The following is a 15054-nucleotide window of genomic DNA, read 5'->3' as shown; positions in this document are numbered from 1 at the left end:
AACTCCCCCTCCTTATTCAAGTTCTCTGTCTCCATCCAAAAACCAATGAATACATTAAAAAATTTTTTTTAATTTATTTTAGGATACAGGAGTTGGTGTATCTAGTTGGGTACACATGATCATGAGCAAGGCCCAAATTCAAGCCCCTGATGCCCACCTACAACAGGGCAATTTCAGAAGCATAAGGCAGTGGTAGATGTCTTTCTCTCTCTCTCTCTCTCTATCTTCACCCTCACTCCAATTTCTTTCTGTCTTATCAGATAAAAGAAATGATCACACAACAACAATAATAATAACCACAACAATGATTAAAAAAAAAAAAGGGCAACAAAAGGGAAAGAAAAACAAAAAGCCTCCAGGAGCAGTGGATTCATGGTGCAGGCACTGAGCCCCAGCAATAACCCTGGAGAGAAAAAAAAAAAAAAAAAAGAAAAGAAAAGAAAAAAATGACCACTTGGAGCAGTGGATTCATTGTATTCATTGTACAGGTGCTGAGGCCCAGCAATAACTCTGGTAGAAATTAAAAAAAAAAAACATTTAAGGTGACTGTGGCACAATGGATAGTACATTGGACTTCTAGTGAAAAAAAAATATTTAATTACATATGAGAGAGCTTCACATGAGGGAGGGAGGGAGAGAGGAAGAGAAAGAAGGAAGGAAGGAGGGAAAGAAGAAAGAAGGAAGGAAGAAGAAAAAGGGGGAAAGGGTAAAAAAGAAAGAAAACAGCCACAGCACCACTCTGGTATGTATAATGCTGAGAATCAAGCTGGGCACCTCAAAGTATGATGCTCTAGTTCAGTTATTTTCCCAACAACAACGATATCCTATTTAACAAAAGGTTTGCATAGTTATATTCATGTGTTTACCTAGAAATGAGCCTGTTTTGCTTGACACACACTGCACAGCTAGATTTTTATAACTTTTTATACAAATTAAATGTCTATTAACTAAAAGTTTATATATTTAGTCACAACTGGTCACAATATAAATATAAACAAAATACGTGAATTATTAAAAATTATTGACAAAATCACTAATATAATGTATGTCAAAGGCAAGCATTAGTATGAGAAGTAAGATAGTGTAGAAGAGATCAAAAGTAATTTATTAACTTTCTTCAGTACCTCTATAAAATTTCACAAGTAAAATTTCAACTGTGAGAAAATGTGTACAAAATAAATTTTCCAACTTTTAACTTAAGTAATATTAAACTTTGAATTTCTCTGTTAAAAAATAAAAATTCTGAGCTATAGAGTTTACTTTGTTCCTTACCATGCATGCAGAAGAAAAAGCAGTGATCACCTCAGAATGATAGAAAGATCATTTTTTTTCCCCTCAGAAAGGCAAGCATTTTTTTTAAAGCAAATCAGGGATAGAAAAGAGAAAGATACATCCATAAATGTATGCAGGACCTCAAGAGTGAGAGAGAACCCCAAGTTTTCTGCTCCTTTCACTTTTTTGTTTTTGTTGTTACCACCAGGGCTATTGCTGGGACTTGGTGCCAGCACCACAAATCCACAATCCCAGTGGTCATTCGCCTCCTTTTTTATAACAGATAGGACAGAGAGAAATTAAGACACGGGTTGGAGGGGGGAGAAATAGAGAAAGATAAAGACATCTACAGACCTGCTTCACCACTCTTGAAGCTTCTTCTTTGAAGGTGGAGAGCAGGGCCTTGAACTCAGGTCCTTCTCCATGGTAATATGTTAATTTAACCAGGTGTGCCACCTTCAGCCATCAAGCCCTTTAAAAGCTTGGATGTTGAGGCAGATCCTGACGGAATTAACTTTAGCCTTTGTCTCTGCATGCTCACATCTGCATTTTATGGCCTTAGTGAGGTAGAAGGCCATATACCAGTGCAGGATGCAGACATCTTGGCACCTGGCCCTTCCTCCAGGCTAGCTGCAGAGTATATGGGAAGAGGTTGCTTGCTAACATCCTTCCAGCACCTTCCAAAAGTGTCTCCATAGGCAGTACCCTATGGTTGAAAATCTAATGCTTTATCTACCTTGCCACCTCCTGGACCACAGGCAGTACCTTATGGCATGTTACCAAAAATTAGATGTCCATAGGTGTGGGGGATTATTTGGGGACTCTTCATTCTATCCCCCAGGTCAGTATGTCTATTTTTGTTCCAGTACCAGGCAGATTTGATTATAATAGCCTTATAATAGAGTTTGAGATCTAGGACTGTGATGCCTCCAGTTCTGTTTTATTTCCTTTTTTTTTTTTCTTTTTTCTAACAGTTCTGTTCTTTTTTTCTCGAAATTGTTTTGGTGATTTAGGTATTTTCTGGTTCCATATAAACATTTGTAGCTTTTGTTTTAGTCTCCTAACAAAAATTGGTTGGACCTTGATGGGGATTTGTGTATGGCCCTGGGTTAACTATTTATTTTGATGATGTTAATTCTTACAATCCACTTCTTTGTATTTTTTTCTATTTCCTTGAATAGCAGCTATTAGTTTTCAGTATACAAGGCCTTCACTTCTTTTGTTAGGTTTATTTCAGCTATTTTGTTGTTTCTGCTGCTATACTGAAAAGGACTGATTTCTGGATTTCTTCTTCTGACTTAATGTTTGCATAAAGGAATACCACCAATTTTGATATGTTAATTTTATAGCCTGACACCTTACCATATTGCCTGCTCACTTCCAGAAGGTTGTTTGGTTTTTGTTTGTTTGTTTGTTTACCAAAGGACTGTTCAGCTCTGGCTTATGGTGGTGCTGCAGCAAAATGAACCTTGGACTTTAGAGCCTCAGGCATGAGAATCTCTTTGCATAACCATTGTGCTATCTCCCCCTGACCCCCTGCTGTGATCTTTAGGTTTTCCTACGTATATCATCTGCAAATTGTGGCAGTTTGACTTTTTTTTAATATATTTATTTTATTTATTTATTCCCTTTTGTTGCCCTTGTTGTTTTATTGTTGTAGTTATTATTGTTGTTGTCGTTGTTGGATAGGACAGAGAGAAATGGAGAGAGGAGGGGAAGACAGAAAGGAGGAGAGAAAGATAGACACCTGCAGACCTGCTTCACCGCCTGTGAAGCGGCTCCTCTGCAGGTGGGGAGCCGGGGTTCGAACCGGGATCCTTATGCTGGTCCTTGTGCTTTGCGCCACCTGCGCTTAACCCGCTGCGCTACAGCCCGACTCCCTGCAGTTTGACTTCTTTTCTAATCTATATCCCTTTAATTCCTTGCTCTCCCCCTGATTGCTATGCCAAGAACTTCCAACACTATACTGAATAGTAATAGTGATAGTGTGCAGTCTTATCTAGTATCTGATTAAGTGGAAATGCTTCCAGTTTTTCACCGTTGAAATGATGTTGGTTATAGGCTTGCTGTTTATGGACTCAACTAAGTTAAGGAATTTTCCATCTATTCTAATTTTTTAGTATTTTGATCATGTGGTTCTCATGTATGGTAACGTGTGCCCTCTACTAGGCCCATCACCACCAAGTCCCTGTATTGGAAATATCTATATATGTCTAGTAAATTCATATGGTCAGATATTTCATGTAAAGCAATTACTCCTTTGTTAAGTTTCTGCCTGAATGATATATGCACTGTTATAAGCAGAGTGCCATGATCCCCTATTACTCTGTTACTGTCATTGTCTTGCTTTAGGTATGTTAGTGTTTTCTATGTCTAATGGCACCTATATTGTGTGCATAGATATTAATAATTGCATCTTCTTGTTGAATTGTTTCCTTGATGAGTGACAGAGTCTATTTTTGTCTTTTATTACCTTTTTTAACTGAAAGCTTAGCTTACTAGGTAAAAGTACAAGAGTTCTTAGCTTCCTTTTATTTATGTAATATATATCACATTTGTCTTTACGTTTGATATAAACTTATTGTTTGTATAACTTAGGGTTCTGCTATTTTTAATTCATAGAGCCTCTCTGTTTGGTGGCCATTATTTGACTAAGGTAGCTATTAATATATCTGACCTAATCACTGGCAGCCTGTCTTTGGTGAACTGATAGTTTCATTTCTTTTTTGCATATTTCTTTTTTTTAAATTTTTTATTTATAAAAAGGAAACATTGACTAAACCATGGGATAAGAGGGGTACAACTTCACACAATTCCCACCACTAGAACTCTGTATCCCACCCCCCCCACCCCCACCCATAGCTTTCCTGTTCTTTAACCCTCTGGAAGTATGGTCATTGTGGGAGCCAGAAGGTGGAAGATCTGGCTTCTGTAATTGCTTCCCCACTGAACATGGGCATTGATAAGTTGATCCACACTCCCAACCTGCCTCTCTCTTTCCCTAGTGGGGAAGGGCTCTGAGTAAGCAGACATCCAGGACACATTGGTGGGGTTGTCTGTCCAGGGAAGTCTGGTCGGCATCATGCTAGCATCTGGAACCTGGTGGTTGAAAAGAGAGTTAACATACAAAGCCAAACAAATTGTTGAGCAATCATGGACCTAAAGGCTGGAATAGTGCAGATGAAGAGTTGGGGGGTGGGGGGAGTCTCCGTTTTGTAGATAGTTAGTAGGCATATTTTAGTTATATTCCAAAGGGTCTGTGGCTATACTAGTTTTGTTGTTGTTGTCTGTTTGTTTGTTTTGCCTGAGCTTGAAATCTGATATGTAGGTGGATCCTAATTATTGTCTGGTGAGATGATGCTATGGCTGTCAGAAGGACCAGAAAGCTAGATCAGGAAAGAAAGTAACTCACAAATATGGGAAAGTCTTATAAATAATGTTAACTGTAAACCCCATCAATTTGATGTGATCTGGGGCCCATATTCAGCTTAAGAGCGTATGTGACCTCTGCATCCCTGTAGATCTGAGCTCACATTCTGTGGTCATCAGTAGGAACATTCCAAGCTGCCCTAATATCAGGACCCATCTTCCTTAGGTGTAGCATAGATTATGTTGTCCAGCCTCCCTTCTGAGGATGGAACATTCTCTACCATTGTTGATCCAAGTAGAGGGCAACATCCTATGGGGACCCACAAATGAGCCTATTGTGTTGTTTCTGCTAGGAATGACCAGTAATAATGGAGAGAGGGATTTATTGGAGGTCTAGACCCATCATGTCTGTTTGGGAATCTCAGGACTCCCCTGATTAGGGCCCCAGCTGATGGGGTGGCCTGATAGTGACTAAAGAGTCATTGTTAAAGTATACCAATCTCTTGCCCTTATTCAGCTTTTGCAGTCCTTGGAATATTTCTTTTTTTATTATTTTATATCATTTGGATTAGTTTCTATTATAATTAAAAGCAACTGACTTACAGTGGCTTTGCTGGGTATTATCTAATGGGAGGTTTATTACAGCGCTGGTTTATTTTTTTTTCTGTTTTTTTTTAAATTTAATTTATTTATTCCCTTTTGTTGCCCTTGTTTTATTGTTGTAGTTGTTATTGATGTCGTTGTTGTTGGATAGGACAGAGAGAAATGGAGAGAAGAGGGGAAGACAGAGAGGGGGAGAGAAAGATAGACACCTGCAGACCTGCTTCACCGCTTGTGAATTGAGTCCCCTACAGGTGGGGAGACAGGGACTTGAACCGGGATCCTTATGCTGGTCCTTGTGCTTTGTGCCACCTGCGCTTAACCCACCGTGACAGCGCTGGTTTATTTAGGTGCATAAGAACTATGGTAGCAAAATAAGCAGAGGAAAAGATTGGCTAGCCATGGCATGGACCATAATCAACTCTTAAGTATTGTTTACCAGTGTTCAGCTTCAACACATATGGGCCTGTATGTGTGTTTAGGAAGTTATTTAAATAAGTGTCTGTCAGAAATTGTTCTCTTTTCCTTTCTGACAGACACTTATTTAAATAACTTCCTAAACACACAATCCCTGATGAGTTTTCATATGTCTGTCTTATGCTTTTGACTTGATGTCAGGAGAACGTCACACATATGCTAATTACATTCATGTCCCATAATCCATTTTGCTCAACATAAGTAAGAACAAGATTCCCAACAATTTTCCTTCTTTTTTAAAAAATTTATTTTATTAATATTCTAAGTGTTTGATCCAAATTTTTATTTTTCAGTTATAACAAAGATTGTTCCAGAGTTTATGTATGTTTTATACAGTTTCAACTTTGTTTTCGCTTTATTATGTTTGTAAACAATTACATTAATATGTGCTCTTTTGTTTAAAATTCTTTAAATTTTGAATGTTCTTTTCGTATGAATTAGAGATATTTTACAGTCACATAAGTACAGCTTTGAAATATTCTTTTGAGTGTTTAGTCTGTTAATATTGACCTATTTTGTGCATTTCTAGTACCATATAATGTCTATAGTGTCATGGGATAATAAATACAACACAAGGCCATCTATTCAGAGTAATTTACAGTCCACTGTGCCTTAATAGCATAATATTCAAAACCAGTTCTCTTTTTGCTTTTTAGCTGATAGGTATACAGTGATAATTTTAAAACTAGGATGAAGTGTTACCGTACAACAATACCATGCTGTCAGATTGTAACTGCATCACAGATTCGTATCATACTGAGAAGCAGTGCAAAGTGATGAGAATGACATGTTTGGATTTCTAACATCATTACAATTCAAGACATATATAGACAATGGATAAATGTGACTGTTTCAATAAAACTTTATAAACACTGAAATTTTCTAGAATTTTGATACATCTTTTTAATGTGGTCCTTGTTCCTTAATTTATAAATTTATAAATTCTATTTATAGTGATAGTATCTTTTAATGCCATTTTGTAATAACTTGTTTTTTTGAAGATTTTATTTATTTATTAATTGAACTCATGACATCATGCTTGAGATTCCAGTGCCTTATCCACTGCACCAACTCAGGGACCACATAACTTGGTTTTTAATCTTAGGTCACTTTGAATTGATTGGTGAATTGATTGGCTTTGTGTTTGTTTTTTGTTTGTTTGTTTTGTTTTTGTTTTTGTTTTATTGCTACCAGGGTTAACACTGGGGCTTGGTACCTGTACAATTGTTCCACTGATCCTGACAGCCACTCCCTCCTCCTTTCCCTCTCCCTCCTTTATTTGATAGGACAGAGAGAAATTGAAAGGGAAGATAGAGAGAGAAAGAAAGACACCTGCAGTATTTGCTTCACCTCTTGAGAAGTTTCCCTCCTGTAGGTGGGGAGTGGCGTATTGAGCCCCAATCCTTGCATATGGTAAAGTGTGCAAGTAACTAGGTGCACAACCTCCTGGCCCTTATATTGATTGTTTTTTATACTCATTCTCGGTCTCCTTTTATGCTTTTTTGCATACCTGCTAATTATTGACAGGATGCCACATGTGAATTTGACATTTTTTAATATTGTGCATCTTTATGTTTTTATAAATATTTTCAAATTGTATTCTGGGATGTAGTTAAATTACCTATGATTTTTTTTTTTTACTCTTTTGGGTCTTTATTTTAAAATTAGGTAGTACTAGATCCTACTATGGAGGAAAACCCTTCTATACAACCCAGTCAGTTCCTGTGAATACTAGGTTTTCTTTTTTTTAATTCTTTTTCCTTTTTCTTATTTATTTATTAATTATTGGATACAGACAGAAAGAAATTGAGAAGAATGGGGAGATAGAGGGAGATAGGCAGACACATTCAGTATTTGCTTCACCACTCCTGCAGGTGGTGACCAGGAACTCGAACCTGGATCTTCGTGCACTGTAGTGTGTACACTCAGCCAGGTGTGCCACCATCCAGTCCCAATACTAGGATTTCTATTTTGACTAGTGTGACATTATTCCCAGGCATCTCATATGTACTACTTACTTGAATACTCAAGACAGACCCTGTACAGATATCCAAATATACCTGTTTATTTCTCTGCTGTTCTATGATGAAAATTTCTATATTCCAAAAATGTCGCTGTCTCTGAGCATTGTCTACACAGCTCAGTTTGTTTAGCCCTGTCCTAACCCATGCTTTCTACTACACTCTGGTAGCTTTTTTAAGGGAGTAAGCTGGGCTAATCATAGGAGTCACTTTGCCATCTCCATCCTAGTTGTCTTAGATCAGGTATTGTGAAAAAAAAAATTATTCAGGGCTGAGTACAGTATACATGTTGTCATGTGTAAAAATCTGGGTTCAAGTCCCCAATAAAACAATTTGCTCATGTAGTATGCCTATTTTTATTTTGTTTTAGATTAGAGGATAAATCCATTTCTTGGTAATTCATGTTTACCACAAACAGAAAGTTAACTACATAAAATTTCTTTAATAATATGCTGAGTTTCCTTCCACTTTTTAACTATGCTAGTCATACCTCTTTGTAACCTTTAATTTTATTATCAAAGTTGTTTTACCCCCAATTAGCATAGTAACTTAGATACAAAAAATAATTCAAAAGTAATTTCTGTGTGAAGAAATATTTAATTATCACTTTCTGTTCTTGATTTTCAAAAGGAAAGAAAACCTGTCTTTTTGTAAATTCTTTTCAAATTACACTATTTTCTAGGGCTTTAGTATTATTTTCCATTTTCTTTCATTTCTTGTAGCATTTTTCAAGTTCAAATGTCTATTATTTTCTATTAATTCTTCCTAGAGCAGAATAAATATATATATAGATCTTTTTTATCCCACCACCATCACCAAAAATCAGGGGTTGTGGCCTATCCTTGGCTGCATTAACTAGATGTGTTACAAAGTTTGTGATAAGTTAAACTATAATGCCAAATAGACAAGCATGCACTTTTTTATTTGTGATTTAATATTTATTTACAAAATTATAAGACAACAGGGTTATGATTCCACACTGTTCCCACCACCAGAGTTCCAAGTCCCCATTCCCTTCACTGGAAACTTTATAGCCCTCCCAAGGCCACAGACATGGATTGACTATTATTTCTATAACTGTCTATATTTATATGTATTTGTCCATTTCTTCCATGGTCCTGCCCTTTCCTCCCCTCTAAGTCAAACCTACACCCACTGCAATGTCTGAATGTCCTTTTTTCCTCTTCTTTCAATCCTTCCCCCCACCCCTGCCACCAACCACCACCTTAAACTAGAGCTTTTTAAAAGGCAGTAGATTAAGACAGAATGCATAACCCAAGTATTCTGAATGAGCAAGAATAAGCAAGTGCAAATTACTTTGTGTAGTTTTTACTTTCCTAATGCAAAGCAATATAACATACTGCATTAGAAAAAATCCTAATATGGGGCGAGGCAGTGAGGCACATAGTACTAGGAATAAGGAGTTGCTTAAGAACCCAGGTTCAAGCCCCCTGCTCCCCACCTGCAGCAAAGATGCTACTAGTGAGTCGTGGATGGTTTGGCATCTGTAATTGCTTTTCCACTGGACATGGGCATTGACAGGTTGATCCATATCCCCAGCCCTGTTTCTGTCTTTCCCTAGTGGGCTAGGATTTTGGGTAGGTGGGTTCCAGGACACATTGGTGAGTTCATCTGCCCAAGAAAATCAGGTTGGCATCATGGTAGCATCTGCAACTTAGTGGCAGAGTATTGAAGTTGGAGGCTTAACATCCCAGACCTGGCATCTCTGGGCACAGACCAAAGTGAAACATGTTGAGATGACACTGGTTGTATTGATTTGATTGAGATCAGCAGAGGCAATATTAAATGGTTTGGATCAAGAGAAGCCTGAAAGGAAAAAAAAAAAACCCAGATGTTCCAGAACTGAGAGAAATATGGGTTTTATAGAGAATGAGGAAGTTTACTTGCTGTCTTATAGTTTAAGAAGGCAGTAGATTATTATTATTATTATTATTATCAAGTTATTTGGGAACTTTATTTACTTTGAACATCACATGGTTAGGACTTGCTGTACCTTACAAGACCTTACCATGATTTATGTCATTTAATGCTATTTACAAATAGCTGTATTTTATATACAGACAAGACTGACTGCTTCTGGTCTCCCTGTTCTTGAGATTATAGGTGATTTAATATTTTAAAAAAAAGTTATTAGGGGGTAGATAGCATAATGGTTATGCAAACGGACTCTCATGCCTTAGGCTCCAAAAAAAGTTGTTATTAGAAATGCATTGACAATTTAAGTCCAGTGTTAAAATTCAATCAGTTTACTAATTTGAAACCTTAAGTGCTTAGATTGAAGGAATACATACTCAGAACCAAAGTTTGTGCATTAAAAGGCTCAAGACATTCAGTCTATTTTTCCCCTCTTATATTGATTAAATAGTGATTTATAAGACTATATGTTAAGAGGAGCATATATTAACACCACTCCTATAACCAAAGGTCTGTGTCACTACCCATACAGTGGAACCCTACAGTGGAACTGAAAATCTATCCCCCCCCCCTCACCCCACGCAGGTTTTTTACTTTACTGCAATACTCCAAACTCAGTCAAATTCTGCTTTGCTTTTCCCTTTCTGTTCTTTCTCAATTTCTGTTTATTAGTGGGATCATCCCAACTTGTCTTTATCTTTCTAATTTATCTCACTTAACATAATTCCTTCTAGTTTTGTCCAAGATGGGTAGAAGAAGGTGAGTTCATTGTTCTTAATAGCTGAGTAGTATTCCATTGTGTATATATACCACAATTTTTTCAGCCACTCATCTGTTGTTGGGCACCAGGATTGTTTCAGATTTTTGGCTATTACAAATTGTGCTGCTATGAACATTATTTTTTGGCATTATCTTTGGTGGTCTAGTGGGGAATTGAGCAGTAATGGATCATTACCAAATGCAGTCTTAAATCTGAACTAACAAAAGATTAGGGTTTTTTTTTTTTAATAGAGTCCTGGAGGGGAGGGAGTCTTTTACTGTTGTTGCTTTAATGATGATACTAATCTGGATTTAGTATAGTGAAAATTGATATTATCCTTTAAGGAAGCAATCAGACAATATCTATCAAGAATATGAGTATGGATCAGAAAATAGCATAAAATAAATAGAGAAAGAGCGGCCTGAAGCACTGCTCATGAAGCTTCCCCCCTTTTCACGGTAAACCCCAGATCCTTGCATATGATAAAATGTGTCCTCAACCAGGTGTGCTACCACCCAACCCCTTAATTGAAGTTTTAAAAGGAGCTTCATAGTACTTCCCTTCAAAACATTAATTATGAAGAAAAATAAGAAATTTGTAGTGAAGCATAGAAAACACTATCTTAAGTAATAGACATCAACAATATCAGTAATAGAACAAACTATACTTGTGGGCTATCTGATAGTGTATGATAAGACCACAGCACCACTCCTGTCGCAATGCTACCAAAGACAGCCTGAATCTAATGATAAGGAAATATAAGATAAGAGAGGCATTCTACAAAATAAGTTATGAGAGGCATTCTACAAAATAAGTGATAACATTAAACAAAAAAGTCAAAATTATGAACTTAAAGAACAAATAATTTTCCAAATTAGAGGAGTTTAGGAGATGTAGTTATGTAGAATGTATGATTCTGAATTGAGTCACTTTTGCTATAAAGATATTATTAAGGGTGCTGGACAGTGGCACACCTGGATAAGTGCACATATTATCATGGGTAGGACCAGGGTTTGAGTTCCTGCTTCCTACCTGCAGGGAGGACACTTCATGAGTGGTGAAGCAGGTCTGCAGGTGTCTTTCTCTTCTCCCTTTCTGTCTGTCCCTGCTCTGTCCATTTCTCTCTGTCACATCCAGTGAGATAGAAGCAGAAATAAAGATATTATTAAGATACTAGCAAAACTTAACTGAGAATTAGATGGTAGTTGTATATGATATTAATTTCCTGATGATGATTTTAAGAGGGAATTACACATTACACATGCTGGAATGGCAGACCAGCCTCTTCTTCCCAAGTAATCCAGGGAACAAGGACTTCTTTTAACTTCTACTTACAAAGAATATGGCAAGTTATCCATTGATTTGAAGTGATCTGGGGTCCATATTCAGCTTAGGAGAATATGTGACCTCTGCATCCCTGTAGAGCTGAACTCACATTCTGTGATCATCAGTAGCAACGTTCCAAGCTGCCCCAATATCAGGACCCATCTTCCTCAGGTGTAGCATAGAGTATGTTGTCCAACATCCCTTCTGAGGATGGAACATTCTCTACCATTGTTGATCCAAGTAGAGGGCAAGGTCCTATGGGGGCCCACAAAGGGGTTTGTTGTGTTGTTCCTGCTAGGAATGACCAGTAATAATGGAGAGAGGGAGAGGGATTTATTCGAGCTCTAGGCCCATCATGTCTGTTTGGGAATCTCAAGACTCCCTGAATAGGGCCCTAGCTGATGGAGTGGCCTGATAGTGACTAAAGAGTCATTGTTAAAGTATATCAGTCTCTTGTCCTTACTCAGCTTTTGCAGTCCTTGCTTTGATGAGGTTAGCTTTGGAGTGAGTGAGAGAACTGTAATAGGAAGTAGGTGAGGAGGGTATCTAAGTCTAAGTAGACACTATTTCATTATGAACTTTACATTGACTCATTACAGACTATTGTGTATTTTTGCTTTCAGGTATATATTTTGCCCTAATTTATGGATACATGTGAACTTATGCTCTATCTTATGGGTCCTGTTCTATATCTAGGTTTTGGGATTTTGTTACGAAGTGAACCTCCTGTAATGGAATTTGAGAATACTATAAAAAAAAGGAAAGGTCTCATCTGAGTAGTGAGGGTGAAGGGTTGACATTCCATGCCTGACGTCTCTGGACACAGTCTGAAGTGAAGCATGCTGAGGTGGTACTCATTGCATTGATTAGGTTGGGATCGGCGAATGCAATATCATTTGGTATGAATTGAGAGAAGCATGCAGGAAAGTGAGTCCCACCCTAGAGGTTCCAGGACTCAGGGAAATATAGGCTCTAAAGAGGAAGTGGGAAGTTCCTGCTGTCTTAGGGTTTAAGAAGACAATAGATAGTTATTGCTATAATCACATTATTTGGCAATTGGGTTAACTTTGAAATATCCCTTTGTTAAGATTTGCTGTATCATACACAACATCACCATAATTTATGTCCTTTGACATTATTTGTATATAGCTGTGCCACCGGTTACTTCTGTTTTCCCTGGTCTAAGCTTTTAAGAGAACCAACATATCAAAGACTTAGCCTAAAAACACTCAGTCTGTGATTTAAAAAGTTTGAGATATTCAATCAATTTGTCCCCTTTCATATTAATTGAATATATGACTACAAATTAATAGGAGTGCACATAAACATTATTCCCACCACCAAAAGACTGTCTCCCATCCCACCTCCCCTACCCTCCCTCAACCCTCCCCCCCACCCTCCCAGTGAAGCCTAACATCCACCCTCACACTCACCCCAGGGTTTTTACTTTGGTGCCCTACTCCAAATTCAGTCAAATGCTGTTTTGAGTTTCCCTTTCTGTTACTTTTTCTCAACTTGTTGATGAGTGGGGTCATCCCATATTTATCTTTATCTTTCTGACTTAGCTCACTTAACATAATTCCTTCTAGCTCCATCCAAGATGGATCAGAGAAAGTGGGTTCATTGTTCTTAATAGCTGCATAGTTTTCCATTGTGTATATATACCACAGCTTTCTCAGCCACTCATCAGTTCTTGGGCACCTGGGTTGCTTCCAGGTTTTAGCTATTATGAATTGTGCTACTATGAACATAGGTGTACACATTTCTTTTTGGTTGGGCATTATGGAATCCTTGGAGTATATCCCCAGGAGAGGGATTACTAGGTCATATGGAAGGTCCATGTCTAGACTTGTGTGAATTCTCCAGACTGCTCTCTACAGGGGCTGGACCAATTTACATTCCCACCAGCAGTGCAGAAGGGTTTCTCTGTCCCCACAGCCTCTCCAGCATTTGTTGCTGTTGTCCTTTTTGGTGTATGCCATTCTCACAGGGGTGAGATGGTATCTCAGTGCTGTCTTTATTTGCATTTCTCTGACAGTCAGGGACCTGAAGCAATGTTTCATGTGTTTGTTAGCCTTTTGGATCTCTTCTTTTTTAAAAAAAAAAAATTATTTATTTATTTATTCCCTTTTGTTGCCCTTATTGTTTTATTGTTGTGGTTATTATTATTGTCGTGTTGGATAGGACAGAGAGAATTGGAGAAAGGAGGGGAAGACAGAGATGGGGAGAGAAAGATAGACACCTGCAGACCTGCTTCACCACCTGTGAAGCGACTCCCCTTGCAGGTGGGGAGCCAGGGCTCAAACCGGGATCCTTACTCGGGTCCTTGTGCTTTACACCACCTGTGTTTAACCACTGCGCTACAGCCTGACTCCCTTGGATCTCTTCTGTAGTGAATGTTTTGTTCATATCCTCTGCCCATTTTTAGATGGGGTCATTTGCTTTTTTGTTGCTATATTTGCTGAGCTCTTTGTATATTTTGTTGATTACTCTCTTGTCTGATATATGGCATGTGAAGATCTCCTATTCTGTGAGGGGTCTCTTTGTGTGATAGTTTCTTTGGCTGTGCAGAAGCTTTTCAATTTAATGTAGTCCCATTGGTTTGTTTCTGCTTTAGTCTTCCTTGCAGTTGGATTTGTTTCATCAAAGATGTCCTTGAGATTTAGGTGGGAAAGTATTCCACCAATGTTTTCCTCTAAGTATTTGATAGTTTCTGGTCTAACATCCATGTCCTTGATCCATTTGGAGTTGATTTTTGTTTCTGGTGAGATAAGGTGGTTCAGTTTCATTCTTCTGCACGTTTCAACCCAGTTTTCCCAGCACTATCTATTGAAGAGAGCCTCCTTCCTCCATTTAATACTTTGGGCCCCCTTATCAAAGATTAGATGTTCATAGGTGTGGGGGAGCAATATTTTCTATTAAGGTAAAATAAAAACACTTTATCCTATAATATTGTTGGAAGATTAGTTAGTCTTTATTTTACTAAATGTGTAAGCTAAAAAAATGGCATTATCTCTTCACTGTTTCTGAAAGAGTATACAAGTTTTTCATAAAGAATTCATATTCATAACTCGGTCTTTTTCAACCACTGCACTTAAATACATGTTGTTATGTGTAAATATACAACTAATAACCTTTAATTAACACTTTTATTTCCCCATAAAATTTCTAGCAAATGTAAAAACTTTTAAATATAGTTAAATAATGAAAAATGCTTAACTTAAATTCACTTGACTTTGTTCTAATTAGTTTTTTGTTGAACGTTAGCTTTGATTCTGCTACTTATAAGATCAG

The 15054-nt window shown here is 37.5% G+C and overlaps 1 protein-coding gene across 1 annotated transcript in view; it reads left to right on the top strand.

Annotated features, from left to right (window-relative positions):
• The window catches only part of ABCB5 (ATP binding cassette subfamily B member 5), a 138212-nt gene that overhangs the window by 79529 nt on the left and 43629 nt on the right, over positions 1-15054 (top strand). The gene's annotated exons all lie outside the window — the stretch shown is intronic.

This window comes from Erinaceus europaeus, chromosome 8, assembly GCF_950295315.1.
Source record: "Erinaceus europaeus chromosome 8, mEriEur2.1, whole genome shotgun sequence".
Taxonomy (NCBI): domain Eukaryota; kingdom Metazoa; phylum Chordata; class Mammalia; order Eulipotyphla; family Erinaceidae; genus Erinaceus; species Erinaceus europaeus.
This window is presented reverse-complemented; position numbering and strand designations above follow the sequence as displayed.